Genomic DNA, 24,011 nt, shown 5'->3' with positions numbered 1-24,011 from the left:
TATTGTAGAATGCTACATCATGCCAACATATTGTTCTGAATGCTACATCATGCCAACATATTGTTCTGAATGCTACATCATGCCAACATATTGTTCTGAATGCTACATCATTCCAACATATTGTAGAATGCTACATCATGCCAACATATTGTATAATGCTACATCATGCCAACATATTGTTCTGAATGCTACATCATGCCAACATATTGTAGAATGCTACATCATGCCAACATATTGTTCTGAATGCTACATCATGCCAACATATTGTATAATGCTACATCATGCCAACATATTGTAGAATGCTACATCATGCCAACATATTGTTCTGAATGCTACATCATGCCAACATATTGTTCTTAATGCTACATCATGCCAACATATTGTTCTGAAAGCTACATCATGCCAACATATTGTTCTGAAAGCTACATCATGCCAACATATTGTAGAATGCTACATCATGCCAACATATTGTAGAATGCTACATCACGCCAACATATTGTTCTGAATGCTACATCATGCCAACATATTGTTCTGAATGCTACATCATACCAACATATTGTTCTGAATGCTACATCATGCCAACATATTGTAGAATGCTACATCATGCCAACATATTGTAGAATGCTACATCATGCCAACATATTGTTCTGAATGCTACATCATGCCAACATATTGTTCCGAAAGCTACATCATGCCAACATATTGTTCTGAAAGCTACATCATGCCAACATATTGTTCTGAAAGCTACATCATGCCAACATATTGTAGAATGCTACATCATGCCAACATATTGTTCTGAATGCTACATCATGCCAACATATTGTTCTGAATGCTACATCATGCCAACATATTGTAGAATGCTACATCATGCCAACATATTGTAGAATGCTAAATCATGCCAACATATTGTTCTGACTACTACATCATGCCAACATATTGTTCTGAAAGCTACATCATGCCAACATATTGTTCTGAATGCTACATCATGCCAACATATTGTTCTGAATGCTACATCATGCCAACATATTGTTCTGAATGCTACATCATGCCAACATATTGTAGAATGCTACATCATGCCAACATATTGTAGAATGCTACATCATGCCAACATATTGTTCTGAATGCTACATCATGCCAACATATTGTTCTGAATGCTACATCATGCCAACATATTGTAGAATGCTACATCATGCCAACATATTGTTCTGAAAGCTACATCATGCCAACATATTGTTCTGAATGCTACATCATGCCAACATATTGTAGAATGCTACATCATGCCAACATATTGTTCTGAATGCTACATCATGCCAACATATTGTTCTGAATGCTACATCATGCCAACATATTGTTCTGAATGCTACATCATGCCAACATATTGTAGAATGCTACATCATGCCAACATATTGTTCTGAATGCTACATCATGCCAACATATTGTTCTGAATGCTACATCATGCCAACATATTGTAGAATGCTACATCATGCCAACATATTGTAGAATGCTACATCATGCCAACATATTGTTCTGAATGCTACATCATGACAACATATTGTAGAATGCTACATCATGCCAACATATTGTTCTGAATGCTACATCATGCCAACATATTGTTCTGAAAGCTACATCATGCCAACATATTGTAGAATGCTACATCATGCCAACATATTGTTCTGAATGCTACATCATGCCAACATATTGTAGAATGCTACATCATGACAACATATTGTAGAATGCTACATCATGCCAACATATTGTAGAATGCTACATCATGCCAACATATTGTTCTGAATGCTACATCATGCCAACATATTGTATAATGCTACATCATGCCAACATATTGTAGAATGCTACATCATGCCAACATATTGTTCTGAATGCTACATCATGCCAACATATTGTTCTTAATGCTACATCATGCCAACATATTGTTCTGAAAGCTACATCATGCCAACATATTGTTCTGAAAGCTACATCATGCCAACATATTGTTCTGAAAGCTACATCATGCCAACATATTGTTCTGAAAGCTACATCATGCCAACATATTGTAGAATGCTACATCATGCCAACATATTGTTCTGAATGCTACATCATGCCAACATATTGTAGAATGCTAAATCATGCCAACATATTGTTCTGACTACTACATCATGCCAACATATTGTTCTGAAAGCTACATCATGCCAACATATTGTTCTGAATGCTACATCATGCCAACATATTGTTCTGAATGCTACATCATGCCAACATATTGTTCTGAATGCTACATCATGCCAACATATTGTAGAATGCTACATCATGCCAACATATTGTAGAATGCTACATCATGCCAACATATTGTTCTGAATGCTACATCATGCCAACATATTGTTCTGAATGCTACATCATGCCAACATATTGTAGAATGCTACATCATGCCAACATATTGTTCTGAAAGCTACATCATGCCAACATATTGTTCTGAATGCTACATCATGCCAACATATTGTAGAATGCTACATCATGCCAACATATTGTTCTGAATGCTACATCATGCCAACATATTGTTCTGAATGCTACATCATGCCAACATATTGTTCTGAATGCTACATCATGCCAACATATTGTAGAATGCTACATCATGCCAACATATTGTTCTGAATGCTACATCATGCCAACATATTGTTCTGAATGCTACATCATGCCAACATATTGTAGAATGCTACATCATGCCAACATATTGTAGAATGCTACATCATGCCAACATATTGTTCTGAATGCTACATCATGACAACATATTGTAGAATGCTACATCATGCCAACATATTGTAGAATGCTACATCATGCCAACATATTGTTCTGAAAGCTACATCATGCCAACATATTGTTCTGAAAGCTACATCATGCCAACATATTGTTCTGAATGCTACATCATGCCAACATATTGTAGAATGCTACATCATGCCAACATATTGTTCTGAATGCTACATCATGCCAACATATTGTTCTGAATGCTACATCATGCCAACATATTGTAGAATGCTACATCATGCCAACATATTGTAGAATGCTACATCATGCCAACATATTGTTCTGAATGCTACATCATGACAACATATTGTAGAATGCTACATCATGCCAACATATTGTTCTGAATGCTACATCATGCCAACATATTGTTCTGAAAGCTACATCATGCCAACATATTGTAGAATGCTACATCATGCCAACATATTGTTCTGAATGCTACATCATGCCAACATATTGTAGAATGCTACATCATGCCAACATATTGTTCTGAATGCTACATCATGCCAACATATTGTTCTGAATGCTACATCATGCCAACATATTGTAGAATGCTACATCATGCCAACATATTGTAGAATGCTACATCATGCCAACATATTGTTCTGAATGCTACATCATGACAACATATTGTAGAATGCTACATCATGCCAACATATTGTTCTGAATGCTACATCATGCCAACATATTGTTCTGAAAGCTACATCATGCCAACATATTGTAGAATGCTACATCATGCCAACATATTGTTCTGAATGCTACATCATGCCAACATATTGTAGAATGCTACATCATGACAACATATTGTAGAATGCTACATCATGCCAACATATTGTAGAATGCTACATCATGCCAACATATTGTTCTGAATGCTACATCATGCCAACATATTGTATAATGCTACATCATGCCAACATATTGTAGAATGCTACATCATGCCAACATATTGTTCTGAATGCTACATCATGCCAACATATTGTTCTTAATGCTACATCATGCCAACATATTGTTCTGAAAGCTACATCATGCCAACATATTGTTCTGAAAGCTACATCATGCCAACATATTGTTCTGAAAGCTACATCATGCCAACATATTGTTCTGAAAGCTACATCATGCCAACATATTGTAGAATGCTACATCATGCCAACATATTGTTCTGAATGCTACATCATGCCAACATATTGTAGAATGCTACATCATGCCAACATATTGTAGAATTCTACATCATGCCAACATATTGTAGAATGCTACATCATGCCAACATATTGTTCTGAATACTACATCATGCCAACATATTGTTCTGAAAGCTACATCATGCCAACATATTGTTCTGAATGCTACATCATGCCAACACATTGTTCTGAATGCTACATCATGCCAACATATTGTAGAATGCTACATCATGCCAACATATTGTAGAATGCTACATCATGCCAACATATTGTTCTGAATGCTACATCATGCCAACATATTGTTCTGAATGCTACATCATGCCAACATATTGTAGAATGCTACATCATGCCAACATATTGTAGAATGCTACATCATGCCAACATATTGTTCTGAAAGCTACATCATGCCAACATATTGTAGAATGCTACATCATGCCAACATATTGTAGAATGCTACATCATGCCAACATATTGTTCTGAATGCTACATCATGCCAACATATTGTTCTGAATGCTACATCATGCCAACATATTGTTCCGAAAGCTACATCATGCCAACATATTGTTCTGAAAGCTACATCATGCCAACATATTGTTCTGAAAGCTACATCATGCCAACATATTGTAGAATGCTACATCATGCCAACATATTGTTCTGAATGCTACATCATGCCAACATATTGTTCTGAATGCTACATCATGCCAACATATTGTAGAATGCTACATCATGCCAACATATTGTAGAATGCTAAATCATGCCAACATATTGTTCTGACTACTACATCATGCCAACATATTGTTCTGAAAGCTACATCATGCCAACATATTGTTCTGAATGCTACATCATGCCAACATATTGTTCTGAATGCTACATCATGCCAACATATTGTTCTGAATGCTACATCATGCCAACATATTGTAGAATGCTACATCATGCCAACATATTGTAGAATGCTACATCATGCCAACATATTGTTCTGAATGCTACATCATGCCAACATATTGTTCTGAATGCTACATCATGCCAACATATTGTAGAATGCTACATCATGCCAACATATTGTTCTGAAAGCTACATCAATCCAACATATTGTAGAATGCTACATCATGCCAACATATTGTAGAATGCTACATCATGCCAACATATTGTTCTGAATGCTACATCATGCCAACATATTGTTCTGAATGCTACATCATGCCAACATATTGTTCTGAATGCTACATCATGCCAAAATATTGTAGAATGCTACATCATGCCAACATATTGTTCTGAATGCTACATCATGCCAACATATTGTAGAATGCTACATCATGCCAACATATTGTTCTGAATGCTACATCATGCCAACATATTGTTCTGAATGCTACATCATGCCAACATATTGTTCTGAATGCTACATCATGCCAACATATTGTAGAATGCTACATCATGCCAACATATTGTTCTGAATGCTACATCATGCCAACATATTGTTCTGAATGCTACATCATGCCAACATATTGTAGAATGCTACATCATGCCAACATATTGTAGAATGCTACATCATGCCAACATATTGTAGAATGCTACATCATGACAACATATTGTAGAATGCTACATCATGCCAACATATTGTAGAATGCTACATCATGCCAACATATTGTTCTGAATGCTACATCATGCCAACATATTGTTCTGAATGCTACATCATGCCAACATATTGTAGAATGCTACATCATGCCAACATATTGTAGAATGCTACATCATGCCAACATATTGTTCTGAAAGCTACATCATGCCAACATATTGTAGAATGCTACATCATGCCAACATATTGTAGAATGCTACATCATGCCAACATATTGTAGAATGCTACATCATGCCAACATATTGTTCTGAATGCTACATCATGCCAACATATTGTAGAATGCTACATCATGCCAACATATTGTAGAATGCTACATCATGCCAACATATTGTTCTGAAAGCTACATCATGCCAGCATATTGTTCTGAAAGCTACATCATAACAACATATTGTAGAATGCTACATCATGCCAACATATTGTTCTGAATGCTACATCATGCCAACATATTGTAGAATGCTACATCATGCCAACATATTGTAGAATGCTACATCATGCCAACATATTGTTCTGAAAGCTACATCATGCCAGCATATTGTTCTGAAAGCTACATCATAACAACATATTGTTCTGAATGATACATCATGCCAACATATTGTAGAATGCTACATCATGCCAACATATTGTATAATGCTACATCATGCCAACATATTGTATAATGCTACATCATGCCAACATATTGTAGAATGCTACATCATGCCAACATATTGTAGAATGCTACATCATAACAACATATTGTTCTGAATGCTACATCATGCCAACATATTGTTCTTAATGCTACATCATGCCAACATATTGTAGAATGCTACATCATGACAACATATTGTAGAATGCTACATCATGACAACATATTGTTCTGAATGCTACATCATGCCAACATATTGTTCTGAAAGCTACATCATGCCAACATATTGTTCTGAAAGCTACATCATGCCAACATATTGTTCTGAAAGCTACATCATGCCAACATATTGTTCTGAAAGCTACATCATGCCAACATATTGTAGAATGCTACATCATGCCAACATATTGTTCTGAAAGCTACATCATGCCAGCATATTGTTCTGAAAGCTACATCATAACAACATATTGTAGAATGCTACATCATGCCAACATATTGTTCTGAATGCTACATCATGCCAACATATTGTAGAATGCTACATCATGCCAACATATTGTAGAATGCTACATCATGCCAACATATTGTTCTGAAAGCTACATCATGCCAGCATATTGTTCTGAAAGCTACATCATAACAACATATTGTAGAATGCTACATCATGCCAACATATTGTATAATGCTACATCATGCCAACATATTGTATAATGCTACATCATGCCAACATATTGTAGAATGCTACATCATGCCAACATATTGTAGAATGCTACATCATGCCAACATATTGATCTTAATGCTACATCATGCCAACATATTGTAGAATGCTACATCATGACAACATATTGTAGAATGCTACATCATGACAACATATTGTAGAATGCTACATCATGCCAACATATTGTTCTGAATGCTACATCATGCCAACATATTGTTCTGAAAGCTACATCATGCCAACATATTGTTCTGAAAGCTACATCATGCCAACATATTGTTCTGAAAGCTACATCATGCCAACATATTGTTCTGAAAGCTACATCATGCCAACATATTGTAGAATGCTACATCATGCCAACATATTGTTCTGAATGCTACATCATGCCAACATATTGTTCTGAATGCTACATCATGCCAACATATTGTAGAATGCTACATCATGCCAACATATTGTAGAATGCTACATCATGCCAACATATTGTTCTGAAAGCTACATCATGCCAACATATTGTAGAATGCTACATCATGACAACATATTGTAGAATGCTACATCATGACAACATATTGTAGAATGCTACATCATGCCAACATATTGTTCTGAATGCTACATCATGCCAACATATTGTTCTGAAAGGTACATCATGCCAACATATTGTTCTGAAAGCTACATCATGCCAACATATTGTTCTGAAAGCTACATCATGCCAACATATTGTTCTGAAAGCTACATCATGCCAACATATTGTAGAATGCTACATCATGCCAACATATTGTTCTGAATGCTACATCATGCCAACATATTGTAGAATGCTACATCATGACAACATATTGTAGAATGCTACATCATGACAACATATTGTAGAATGCTACATCATGCCAACATATTGTTCTGAATGCTACATCATGCCAACATATTGTTCTGAAAGCTACATCATGCCAACATATTGTTCTGAAAGCTACATCATGCCAACATATTGTTCTGAAAGCTACATCATGCCAACATATTGTTCTGAAAGCTACATCATGCCAACATATTGTAGAATGCTACATCATGCCAACATATTGTTCTGAAAGCTACATCATGCCAGCATATTGTTCTGAAAGCTACATCATAACAACATATTGTAGAATGCTACATCATGCCAACATATTGTTCTGAATGCTACATCATGCCAACATATTGTAGAATGCTACATCATGCCAACATATTGTAGAATGCTACATCATGCCAACATATTGTTCTGAAAGCTACATCATGCCAGCATATTGTTCTGAAAGCTACATCATAACAACATATTGTAGAATGCTACATCATGCCAACATATTGTATAATGCTACATCATGCCAACATATTGTATAATGCTACATCATGCCAACATATTGTAGAATGCTACATCATGCCAACATATTGTAGAATGCTACATCATGCCAACATATTGTTCTTAATGCTACATCATGCCAACATATTGTAGAATGCTACATCATGACAGCATATTGTAGAATGCTACATCATGACAACATATTGTAGAATGCTACATCATGCCAACATATTGTTCTGAATGCTACATCATGCCAACATATTGTTCTGAAAGCTACATCATGCCAACATATTGTTCTGAAAGCTACATCATGCCAACATATTGTTCTGAAAGCTACATCATGCCAACATATTGTTCTGAAAGCTACATCATGCCAACATATTGTAGAATGCTACATCATGCCAACATATTGTTCTGAATGCTACATCATGCCAACATATTGTTCTGAATGCTACATCATGCCAACATATTGTAGAATGCTACATCATGCCAACATATTGTAGAATGCTACATCATGCCAACATATTGTTCTGAAAGCTACATCATGCCAACATATTGTAGAATGCTACATCATGACAACATATTGTAGAATGCTACATCATGACAACATATTGTAGAATGCTACATCATGCCAACATATTGTTCTGAATGCTACATCATGCCAACATATTGTTCTGAAAGCTACATCATGCCAACATATTGTTCTGAAAGCTACATCATGCCAACATATTGTTCTGAAAGCTACATCATGCCAACATATTGTTCTGAAAGCTACATCATGCCAACATATTGTAGAATGCTACATCATGCCAACATATTGTTCTGAATGCTACATCATGCCAACATATTGTTCTGAATGCTACATCATGCCAACATATTGTAGAATGCTACATCATGCCAACATATTGTAGAATGCTACATCATGCCAACATATTGTTCTGAAAGCTACATCATGCCAACATATTGTAGAATGCTACATCATGCCAACATATTGTAGAATGCTACATCATGCCAACATATTGTAGAATGCTACATCATGCCAACATATTGTAGAATGCTACATCATGCCAACATATTGTTCTGAAAGCTACATCATGCCAGCATATTGTTCTGAAAGCTACATCATAACAACATATTGTAGAATGCTACATCATGCCAACATATTGTTCTGAATGCTACATCATGCCAACATATTGTAGAATGCTACATCATGCCAACATATTGTAGAATGCTACATCATGCCAACATATTGTTCTGAAAGCTACATCATGCCAGCATATTGTTCTGAAAGCTACATCATAACAACATGTTGTTCTGAATGATACATCATGCCAACATATTGTAGAATGCTACATCATGCCAACATATTGTATAATGCTACATCATGCCAACATATTGTATAATGCTACATCATGCCAACATATTGTAGAATGCTACATCATGCCAACATATTGTAGAATGCTACATCATAACAACATATTGTTCTGAATGCTACATCATGCCGACATATTGTTCTTAATGCTACATCATGCCAACATATTGTAGAATGCTACATCATGACAACATATTGTAGAATGCTACATCATGCCAACATATTGTTCTGAATGCTACATCATGCCAACATATTGTTCTGAAAGCTACATCATGCCAACATATTGTTCTGAAAGCTACATCATGCCAACATATTGTTCTGAAAGCTACATCATGCCAACATATTGTTCTGAAAGCTACATCATGCCAACATATTGTAGAATGCTACATCATGCCAACATATTGTTCTGAAAGCTACATCATGCCAGCATATTGTTCTGAAAGCTACATCATAACAACATATTGTAGAATGCTACATCATGCCAACATATTGTTCTGAATGCTACATCATGCCAACATATTGTAGAATGCTACATCATGCCAACATATTCAACTAACATCAAGGCGGTGGCCCGTTCCTGTAGGTTCATGCTCTACAACATCCGCAGAGTACGACCCTGCCTCACACAGGAAGCGGCGCAGGTCCTAATCCAGGCACTTGTCATCTCCCGTCTGGATTACTGCAACTCGCTGTTGGCTGGGCTCCCTGCCTGTGCCATCAAACCCCTACAACTCATCCAGAACGCCGCAGCCCGTCTGGTGTTCAACCTTCCCAAGTTCTCTCACGTCACCCCGCTCCTCCGCTCTCTCCACTGGCTTCCAGTTGAAGCTCGCATCCGCTACAAGACCATGGTGCTTGCCTACGGAGCTGTGAGGGGAACGGCACCTCAGTACCTTCAGGCTCTGATCAGGCCCTACACCCAAACAAGGGCTCTGCGTTCATCCACCTCTGGCCTGCTCGCCTCCCTACCACTGAGGAAGTACAGTTCCCGCTCAGCCCAGTCAAAACTGTTCGCTGCTCTGGCACCCCAATGGTGGAACAAACTCCCTCACGACGCCAGGACAGCGGAGTCAATCACCACCTTCCGGAGACACCTGAAACCCCACCTCTTCAAGGAATACCTAGGATAAAGCAATCCTTCTGCCCCCCCCCCCCCCCCCCCCTTAAAAGATTTAGATGCACTATTGTAAAGTGGCTGTTCCACTGGATGTCATTAGGTGAATGCACCAATTTGTAAGTCGCTCTGGATAAGAGCGTCTGCTAAATGACTTAAATGTAAATGTAAATGTAATGCTACATCATGCCAACATATTGTTCTGAAAGCTACATCATGCCAGCATATTGTTCTGAAAGCTACATCATAACAACATATTGTTCTGAATGATACATCATGCCAACATATTGTAGAATGCTACATCATGCCAACATATTGTATAATGCTACATCATGCCAACATATTGTATAATGCTACATCATGCCAACATATTGTAGAATGCTACATCATGCCAACATATTGTAGAATGCTACATCATGCCAACATATTGTTCTTAATGCTACATCATGCCAACATATTGTAGAATGCTACATCATGACAACATATTGTAGAATGCTACATCATGACAACATATTGTAGAATGCTACATCATGCCAACATATTGTTCTGAATGCTACATCATGCCAACATATTGTTCTGAAAGCTACATCATGCCAACATATTGTTCTGAAAGCTACATCATGTCAACATATTGTTCTGAAAGCTACATCATGCCAACATATTGTTCTGAAAGCTACATCATGCCAACATATTGTAGAATGCTACATCATGCCAACATATTGTTCTGAATGCTACATCATGCCAACATATTGTTCTGAATGCTACATCATGCCAACATATTGTAGAATGCTACATCATGCCAACATATTGTAGAATTCTACATCATGCCAACATATTGTAGAATGCTACATCATGCCAACATATTGTTCTGAATACTACATCATGCCAACATATTGTTCTGAAAGCTACATCATGCCAACATATTGTTCTGAATGCTACATCATGCCAACATATTGTTCTGAATGCTACATCATGCCAACATATTGTAGAATGCTACATCATGCCAACATATTGTAGAATGCTACATCATGCCAACATATTGTTCTGAAAGCTACATCATGCCAACATATTGTAGAATGCTACATCATGCCAACATATTGTAGAATGCTACATCATGCCAACATATTGTTCTGAATGCTACATCATGCCAACATATTGTTCTGAATGCTACATCATGCCAACATATTGTTCTGAATGCTACATCATGCCAACATATTGTAGAATGCTACATCATGCCAACATATTGTAGAATGCTACATCATGCCAACATATTGTTCTGAATGCTACATCATGCCAACATATTGTTCTGAAAGCTACATCATGCCAACATATTGTTCTGAAAGCTACATCATGCCAACATATTGTTCTGAAAGCTACATCATGCCAACATATTGTAGAATGCTACATCATGCCAACATATTGTTCTGAATGCTACATCATGCCAACATATTGTTCTGAATGCTACATCATGCCAACATATTGTAGAATGCTACATCATGCCAACATATTGTAGAATGCTAAATCATGCCAACATATTGTAGAATGCTACATCATGCCAACATATTGTTCTGACTACTACATCATGCCAACATATTGTTCTGAAAGCTACATCATGCCAACATATTGTTCTGAATGCTACATCATGCCAACATATTGTTCTGAATGCTACATCATGCCAACATATTGTTCTGAATGCTACATCATGCCAACATATTGTAGAATGCTACATCATGCCAACATATTGTAGAATGCTACATCATGCCAACATATTGTTCTGAATGCTACATCATGCCAACATATTGTAGAATGCTACATCATGCCAACATATTGTAGAATGCTACATCATGCCAACATATTGTTCTGAAAGCTACATCATGCCAACATATTGTAGAATGCTACATCATGCCAACATATTGTAGAATGCTACATCATGCCAACATATTGTTCTGAATGCTACATCATGCCAACATATTGTTCTGAATGCTACATCATGCCAACATATTGTTCTGAATGCTACATCATGCCAAAATATTGTAGAATGCTACATCATGCCAACATATTGTTCTGAATGCTACATCATGCCAACATATTGTAGAATGCTACATCATGCCAACATATTGTTCTGAATGCTACATCATGCCAACATATTGTTCTGAATGCTACATCATGCCAACATATTGTTCTGAATGCTACATCATGCCAACATATTGTAGAATGCTACATCATGCCAACATATTGTAGAATGCTACATCATGCCAACATATTGTTCTGAAAGCTACATCATGCCAACATATTGTAGAATGCTACATCATGCCAACATATTGTAGAATGCTACATCATGCCAACATATTGTAGAATGCTACATCATGCCAACATATTGTTCTGAATGCTACATCATGCCAACATATTGTAGAATGCTACATCATGCCAACATATTGTTCTGAATGCTACATCATGCCAACATATTGTAGAATGCTACATCATGCCAACATATTGTAGAATGCTACATCATGCCAACATATTGTTCTGAAAGCTACATCATGCCAGCATATTGTTCTGAAAGCTACATCATAACAACATATTGTAGAATGCTAAATCATGCCAACATATTGTAGAATGCTACATCATGCCAACATATTGTTCTGACTACTACATCATGCCAACATATTGTTCTGAAAGCTACATCATGCGAACATATTGTTCTGAATGCTACATCATGCCAACATATTGTTCTGAATGCTACATCATGCCAACATATTGTTCTGAATGCTACATCATGCCAACATATTGTAGAATGCTACATCATGCCAACATATTGTAGAATGCTACATCATGCCAACATATTGTTCTGAATGCTACATCATGCCAACATATTGTAGAATGCTACATCATGCCAACATATTGTAGAATGCTACATCATGCCAACATATTGTTCTGAAAGCTACATCATGCCAACATATTGTAGAATGCTACATCATGCCAACATATTGTAGAATGCTACATCATGCCAACATATTGTTCTGAATGCTACATCATGCCAACATATTGTTCTGAATGCTACATCATGCCAACATATTGTTCTGAATGCTACATCATGCCAAAATATTGTAGAATGCTACATCATGCCAACATATTGTTCTGAATGCTACATCATGCCAACATATTGTAGAATGCTACATCATGCCAACATATTGTTCTGAATGCTACATCATGCCAACATATTGTTCTGAATGCTACATCATGCCAACATATTGTTCTGAATGCTACATCATGCCAACATATTGTAGAATGCTACATCATGCCAACATATTGTTCTGAATGCTACATCATGCCAACATATTGTTCTGAATGCTACATCATGCCAACATATTGTAGAATGCTACATCATGCCAAAATATTGTAGAATGCTACATCATGCCAACATATTGTATAATGCTACATCATGCCAACATATTGTAGAATGCTACATCATGCCAACATATTGTAGAATGCTACATCATAACAACATATTGTTCTGAATGCTACATCATGCCGACATATTGTTCTTAATGCTACATCATGCCAACATATTGTAGAATGCTACATCATGACAACATATTGTAGAATGCTACATCATGCCAACATATTGTTCTGAATGCTACATCATGCCAACATATTGTTCTGAAAGCTACATCATGCCAACATATTGTTCTGAAAGCTACATCATGCCAACATATTGTTCTGAAAGCTACATCATGCCAACATATTGTTCTGAAAGCTACATCATGCCAACATATTGTAGAATGCTACATCATGCCAACATATTGTTCTGAAAGCTACATCATGCCAGCATATTGTTCTGAAAGCTACATCATAACAACATATTGTAGAATGCTACATCATGCCAACATATTGTTCTGAATGCTACATCATGCCAACATATTGTAGAATGCTACATCATGCCAACATATTCAACTAACATCAAGGCGGTGGCCCGTTCCTGTAGGTTCATGCTCTACAACATCCGCAGAGTACGACCCTGCCTCACACAGGAAGCGGCGCAGGTCCTAATCCAGGCACTTGTCATCTCCCGTCTGGATTACTGCAACTCGCTGTTGGCTGGGCTCCCTGCCTGTGCCATCAAACCCCTACAACTCATCCAGAACGCCGCAGCCCGTCTGGTGTTCAACCTTCCCAAGTTCTCTCACGTCACCCCGCTCCTCCGCTCTCTCCACTGGCTTCCAGTTGAAGCTCGCATCCGCTACAAGACCATGGTGCTTGCCTACGGAGCTGTGAGGGGAACGGCACCTCAGTACCTTCAGGCTCTGATCAGGCCCTACACCCAAACAAGGGCTCTGCGTTCATCCACCTCTGGCCTGCTCGCCTCCCTACCACTGAGGAAGTACAGTTCCCGCTCAGCCCAGTCAAAACTGTTCGCTGCTCTGGCACCCCAATGGTGGAACAAACTCCCTCACGACGCCAGGACAGCGGAGTCAATCACCACCTTCCGGAGACACCTGAAACCCCACCTCTTCAAGGAATACCTAGGATAAAGCAATCCTTCTGCCCCCCCCCCCCCCCCCCTCCCCTTAAAAGATTTAGATGCACTATTGTAAAGTGGCTGTTCCACTGGATGTCATTAGGTGAATGCACCAATTTGTAAGTCGCTCTGGATAAGAGCGTCTGCTAAATGACTTAAATGTAAATGTAAATGTAATGCTACATCATGCCAACATATTGTTCTGAAAGCTACATCATGCCAGCATATTGTTCTGAAAGCTACATCATAACAACATATTGTTCTGAATGATACATCATGCCAACATATTGTAGAATGCTACATCATGCCAACATATTGTATAATGCTACATCATGCCAACATATTGTATAATGCTACATCATGCCAACATATTGTAGAATGCTACATCATGCCAACATATTGTAGAATGCTACATCATGCCAACATATTGTTCTTAATGCTACATCATGCCAACATATTGTAGAATGCTACATCATGACAACATATTGTAGAATGCTACATCATGACAACATATTGTAGAATGCTACATCATGCCAACATATTGTTCTGAATGCTACATCATGCCAACATATTGTTCTGAAAGCTACATCATGCCAACATATTGTTCTGAAAGCTACATCATGTCAACATATTGTTCTGAAAGCTACATCATGCCAACATATTGTTCTGAAAGCTACATCATGCCAACATATTGTAGAATGCTACATCATGCCAACATATTGTTCTGAATGCTACATCATGCCAACATATTGTTCTGAATGCTACATCATGCCAACATATTGTAGAATGCTACATCATGCCAACATATTGTAGAATTCTACATCATGCCAACATATTGTAGAATGCTACATCATGCCAACATATTGTTCTGAATACTACATCATGCCAACATATTGTTCTGAAAGCTACATCATGCCAACATATTGTTCTGAATGCTACATCATGCCAACACATTGTTCTGAATGCTACATCATGCCAACATATTGTAGAATGCTACATCATGCCAACATATTGTAGAATGCTACATCATGCCAACATATTGTTCTGAAAGCTACATCATGCCAACATATTGTAGAATGCTACATCATGCCAACATATTGTAGAATGCTACATCATGCCAACATATTGTTCTGAATGCTACATCATGCCAACATATTGTTCTGAATGCTACATCATGCCAACATATTGTTCTGAATGCTACATCATGCCAACATATTGTAGAATGCTACATCATGCCAACATATTGTAGAATGCTACATCATGCCAACATATTGTTCTGAATGCTACATCATGCCAACATATTGTTCTGAAAGCTACATCATGCCAACATATTGTTCTGAAAGCTACATCATGCCAACATATTGTTCTGAAAGCTACATCATGCCAACATATTGTAGAATGCTACATCATGCCAACATATTGTTCTGAATGCTACATCATGCCAACATATTGTTCTGAATGCTACATCATGCCAACATATTGTAGAATGCTACATCATGCCAACATATTGTAGAATGCTAAATCATGCCAACATATTGTAGAATGCTACATCATGCCAACATATTGTTCTGACTACTACATCATGCCAACATATTGTTCTGAAAGCTACATCATGCCAACATATTGTTCTGAATGCTACATCATGCCAACATATTGTTCTGAATGCTACATCATGCCAACATATTGTTCTGAATGCTACATCATGCCAACATATTGTAGAATGCTACATCATGCCAACATATTGTAGAATGCTACATCATGCCAACATATTGTTCTGAATGCTACATCATGCCAACATATTGTAGAATGCTACATCATGCCAACATATTGTAGAATGCTACATCATGCCAACATATTGTTCTGAAAGCTACATCATGCCAACATATTGTAGAATGCTACATCATGCCAACATATTGTAGAATGCTACATCATGCCAACATATTGTTCTGAATGCTACATCATGCCAACATATTGTTCTGAATGCTACATCATGCCAACATATTGTTCTGAATGCTACATCATGCCAAAATATTGTAGAATGCTACATCATGCCAACATATTGTTCTGAATGCTACATCATGCCAACATATTGTAGAATGCTACATCATGCCAACATATTGTTCTGAATGCTACATCATGCCAACATATTGTTCTGAATGCTACATCATGCCAACATATTGTTCTGAATGCTACATCATGCCAACATATTGTAGAATGCTACATCATGCCAACATATTGTAGAATGCTACATCATGCCAACATATTGTTCTGAAAGCTACATCATGCCAACATATTGTAGAATGCTACATCATGCCAACATATTGTAGAATGCTACATCATGCCAACATATTGTAGAATGCTACATCATGCCAACATATTGTTCTGAATGCTACATCATGCCAACATATTGTAGAATGCTACATCATGCCAACATATTGTTCTGAATGCTACATCATGCCAACATATTGTAGAATGCTACATCATGCCAACATATTGTAGAATGCTACATCATGCCAACATATTGTTCTGAAAGCTACATCATGCCAGCATATTGTTCTGAAAGCTACATCATAACAACATATTGTAGAATGCTAAATCATGCCAACATATTGTAGAATGCTACATCATGCCAACATATTGTTCTGACTACTACATCATGCCAACATATTGTTCTGAAAGCTACATCATGCGAACATATTGTTCTGAATGCTACATCATGCCAACATATTGTTCTGAATGCTACATCATGCCAACATATTGTTCTGAATGCTACATCATGCCAACATATTGTAGAATGCTACATCATGCCAACATATTGTAGAATGCTACATCATGCCAACATATTGTTCTGAATGCTACATCATGCCAACATATTGTAGAATGCTACATCATGCCAACATATTGTAGAATGCTACATCATGCCAACATATTGTTCTGAAAGCTACATCATGCCAACATATTGTAGAATGCTACATCATGCCAACATATTGTAGAATGCTACATCATGCCAACATATTGTTCTGAATGCTACATCATGCCAACATATTGTTCTGAATGCTACATCATGCCAACATATTGTTCTAAATGCTACATCATGCCAAAATATTGTAGAATGCTACATCATGCCAACATATTGTTCTGAATGCTACATCATGCCAACATATTGTAGAATGCTACATCATGCCAACATATTGTTCTGAATGCTACATCATGCCAACATATTGTTCTGAATGCTACATCATGCCAACATATTGTTCTGAATGCTACATCATGCCAACATATTGTAGAATGCTACATCATGCCAACATATTGTTCTGAATGCTACATCATGCCAACATATTGTTCTGAATGCTACATCATGCCAACATATTGTAGAATGCTACATCATGCCAAAATATTGTAGAATGCTACATCATGCCAACATATTGTTCTGAATGCTACATCATGACAACATATTGTAGAATGCTACATCATGCCAACATATTGTTCTGAATGCTACATCATGCCAACATATTGTTCTGAAAGCTACATCATGACAACATATTGTAGAATGCTACATCATGCCAACATATTGTTCTGAATGCTACATCATGCCAACATATTGTAGAATGCTACATCATGACAACATATTGTAGAATGCTACATCATGCCAACATATTGTAGAATGCTACATCATGCCAACATATTGTTCTGAATGCTACATCATGCCAACATATTGTTCTGAATGCTACATCATGCCAACATATTGTAGAATGCTACATCATGCCAACATATTGTAGAATGCTACATCATGCCAACATATTGTTCTGAAAGCTACATCATGCCAACATATTGTAGAATGCTACATCATGCCAACATATTGTAGAATGCTACATCATGCCAACATATTGTAGAATGCTACATCATGCCAACATATTGTTCTGAATGCTACATCATGCCAACATATTGTAGAATGCTACATCATGCCAACATATTGTTCTGAATGCTACATCATGCCAACATATTGTAGAATGCTACATCATGCCAACATATTGTAGAATGCTACATCATGCCAACATATTGTTCTGAAAGCTACATCATGCCAGCATATTGTTCTGAAAGCTACATCTTAACAACATATTGTAGAATGCTACATCATGCCAACATATTGTTCTGAATGCTACTTCATGCCAACATATTGTAGAATGCTACATCATGCCAACATATTGTAGAATGCTACATCATGCCAACATATTGTTCTGAAAGCTACATCATGCCAGCATATTGTTCTGAAAGCTACATCATAACAACATATTTTTCTGAATGATACATCATGCCAACATATTGTAGAATGCTACATCATGCCAACATATTGTATAATGCTACATCATGCCAACATATTGTATAATGCTACATCATGCCAACATATTGTAGAATGCTACATCATGCCAACATATTGTAGAATGCTACATCATAACAACATATTGTTCTGAATGCTACATCATGCCAACATATTGTTCTGAATGTTACATCATGCCAACATATTGTAGAATGCTACATCATGCAAACATATTGTAGAATGCTACATCATAACAACATATTGTTCTGAAAGCTATATCATGCCAACCTATTGTAAAATGCTACATCATGCCAACATATTGTAGAATGCAACTTCATGCCAACATATTGTAGAATGCTACATCATGCCAACATATTGTTCTGAAAGCTACATCATGCCAACATATTGTAGAATGCTACATCATGCCAACATATTGTAGAATGCTACATCATGCCAACATATTGTTCTGAATGCTACATCATGCCAACATATTGTTCTGAATGCTACATCATGCCAACATATTGTAGAATGCTACATCATGCCAACATATTGTTCTGAATGCTATATCATGCCAACATATTGTAGAATGCTACATCATGCCAACATATTGTAGAATGCTACATCATGCCAACATATTGTTCTGAAAGCTACATCATGCCAACATATTGTTCTGAAAGCTACATCATGCCAACATATTGTAGAATGCTACATCATGCCAACATATTGTTCTGAAAGCTACATCATGCCAACATATTGTTCTGAATGCTACATCATGCCAACATATTGTAGAATGCTACATCATGCCAACATATTGTAGAATGCTACATCATGCCAACATATTGTTCTGAAAGCTACATCATGCCAGCATATTGTTCTGAAAGCTACATCATAACAACATATTGTTCTGAATGATACATCATGCCAACATATTGTAGAATGCTACATCATGCCAACATATTGTATAATGCTACATCATGCCAACATATTGTATAATTCTACATCATGCCAACATATTGTAGAATGCTACATCATGCCAACATATTGTAGAATGCTACATCATGCCAACATATTGTTCTGAATGCTACATCATGCCAACATATTGTAGAATGCTACATCATGCCAACATATTGTTCTGAATGCTACATCATGCCAACATATTGTTCTGAATGTTACATCATGCCAACATATTGTAGAATGCTACATCATGCAAACATATTGTAGAATGCTACATCATGCCAACATATTGTTCTGAATGCTACATCATGCCAACATATTGTTCTGAAAGCTACATCATGACAACATATTGTAGAATGCTACATCATGCCAACATATTGTTCTGAATGCTACATCATGCCAACATATTGTAGAATGCTACATCATGACAACATATTGTAGAATGCTACATCATGCCAACATATTGTAGAATGCTACATCATGCCAACATATTGTTCTGAATGCTACATCATGCCAACATATTGTTCTGAATGCTACATCATGCCAACATATTGTAGAATGCTACATCATGCCAACATATTGTAGAATGCTACATCATGCCAACATATTGTTCTGAAAGCTACATCATGCCAACATATTGTAGAATGCTACATCATGCCAACATATTGTAGAATGCTACATCATGCCAACATATTGTAGAATGCTACATCATGCCAACATATTGTTCTGAATGCTACATCATGCCAACATATTGTAGAATGCTACATCATGCCAACATATTGTTCTGAATGCTACATCATGCCAACATATTGTAGAATGCTACATCATGCCAACATATTGTAGAATGCTACATCATGCCAACATATTGTTCTGAAAGCTACATCATGCCAGCATATTGTTCTGAAAGCTACATCATAACAACATATTGTAGAATGCTACATCATGCCAACATATTGTTCTGAATGCTACTTCATGCCAACATATTGTAGAATGCTACATCATGCCAACATATTGTAGAATGCTACATCATGCCAACATATTGTTCTGAAAGCTACATCATGCCAGCATATTGTTCTGAAAGCTACATCATAACAACATATTTTTCTGAATGATACATCATGCCAACATATTGTAGAATGCTACATCATGCCAACATATTGTATAATGCTACATCATGCCAACATATTGTATAATGCTACATCATGCCAACATATTGTAGAATGCTACATCATGCCAACATATTGTAGAATGCTACATCATAACAACATATTGTTCTGAATGCTACATCATGCCAACATATTGTTCTGAATGTTACATCATGCCAACATATTGTAGAATGCTACATCATGCAAACATATTGTAGAATGCTACATCATAACAACATATTGTTCTGAAAGCTATATCATGCCAACCTATTGTAAAATGCTACATCATGCCAACATATTGTAGAATGCAACTTCATGCCAACATATTGTAGAATGCTACATCATGCCAACATATTGTTCTGAAAGCTACATCATGCCAACATATTGTAGAATGCTACATCATGCCAACATATTGTAGAATGCTACATCATGCCAACATATTGTTCTGAATGCTACATCATGCCAACATATTGTTCTGAATGCTACATCATGCCAACATATTGTAGAATGCTACATCATGCCAACATATTGTTCTGAATGCTATATCCTGCCAACATATTGTAGAATGCTACATCATGCCAACATATTGTAGAATGCTACATCATGCCAACATATTGTTCTGAAAGCTACATCATGCCAACATATTGTTCTGAAAGCTACATCATGCCAACATATTGTAGAATGCTACATCATGCCAACATATTGTTCTGAAAGCTACATCATGCCAACATATTGTTCTGAATGCTACATCATGCCAACATATTGTAGAATGCTACATCATGCCAACATATTGTAGAATGCTACATCATGCCAACATATTGTTCTGAAAGCTACATCATGCCAGCATATTGTTCTGAAAGCTACATCATAACAACATATTGTTCTGAATGATACATCATGCCAACATATTGTAGAATGCTACATCATGCCAACATATTGTATAATGCTACATCATGCCAACATATTGTATAATTCTACATCATGCCAACATATTGTAGAATGCTACATCATGCCAACATATTGTAGAATGCTACATCATGCCAACATATTGTTCTGAATGCTACATCATGCCAACATATTGTAGAATGCTACATCATGCCAACATATTGTTCTGAATGCTACATCATGCCAACATATTGTTCTGAATGTTACATCATGCCAACATATTGTAGAATGCTACATCATGCAAACATATTGTAGAATGCTACATCATGCCAACATATTGTTCTGAAAGCTATATCATGCCAACCTATTGTAAAATGCTACATCATGCCAACATATTGTAGAATGCAACTTCATGCCAACATATTGTAGAATGCTACATCATGCCAACATATTGTTCTGAATGCTACATCATGCCAACATATTGTTCTGAATGCTACATCATGCCAACATATTGTTCTGAATGCTACATCATGCCAACATATTGTAGAATGCTACATCATGCCAACATATTGTAGAATGCTACATCATGCCAACATATTGTTCTGAATGCTACATGATGCCAACATATTGTAGAATGCTACATCATGCCAACATATTGTTCTGAATGCTACATCATGCCAACATATTGTAGAATGCTACATCATGCCAACATATTGTAGAATGCTACATCATGCCAACATATTGTTCTGAATGCTACATCATGCCAACATATTGTAGAATGCTACATCATGCCAACATATTGTAGAATGCTACATCATGCCAACATATTGTTCTGAATGCTACATCATGCCAACATATTGTAGAATGCTACATCATGCCAACATATTGTTCTGAATGCTACATCATGCCAACATATTGTAGAATGCTACATCATGCAAACATATTGTAGAATGCTACATCATACCAACATATTGTTCTGAAAGCTATATCATGCCAACATATTGTAAAATGCTACATCATGCCAACATATTGTAGAATGCTACTTCATGCCAACATATTGTAGAATGCTACATCATGCCAACATATTGTTCTGAATGCTACATCATGCCAACATATTGTTCTGAATGCTACATCATGCCAACATATTGTAGAATGCTACATCATGCCAACATATTGTTCTGAATGCTACATCATGCCAACATATTGTAGAATGCTACATCATGCCAACATATTGTAGAATGCTACATCATGCCAACATATTGTTCTGAATGCTACATCATGCCAACATATTGTTCTGAATGCTACATCATGCCAACATATTGTAGAATGCTACATCATGCCAACATATTGTAGAATGCTACATCATGCCAACATATTGTTCTGAATGCTACATCATGCCAACATATTGTAGAATTCTACATCATGCAAACATATTGTAGAATGCTACATCATGCCAACATATT

The sequence above is a fragment of the Salvelinus alpinus genome, chromosome 25 (genome assembly GCF_045679555.1).
Source record: "Salvelinus alpinus chromosome 25, SLU_Salpinus.1, whole genome shotgun sequence".
In the NCBI taxonomy this organism is placed as follows: domain Eukaryota; kingdom Metazoa; phylum Chordata; class Actinopteri; order Salmoniformes; family Salmonidae; genus Salvelinus; species Salvelinus alpinus.
The sequence above is the reverse complement of the archived record's forward strand: the minus strand, read 5'-3'. Positions refer to the sequence as shown.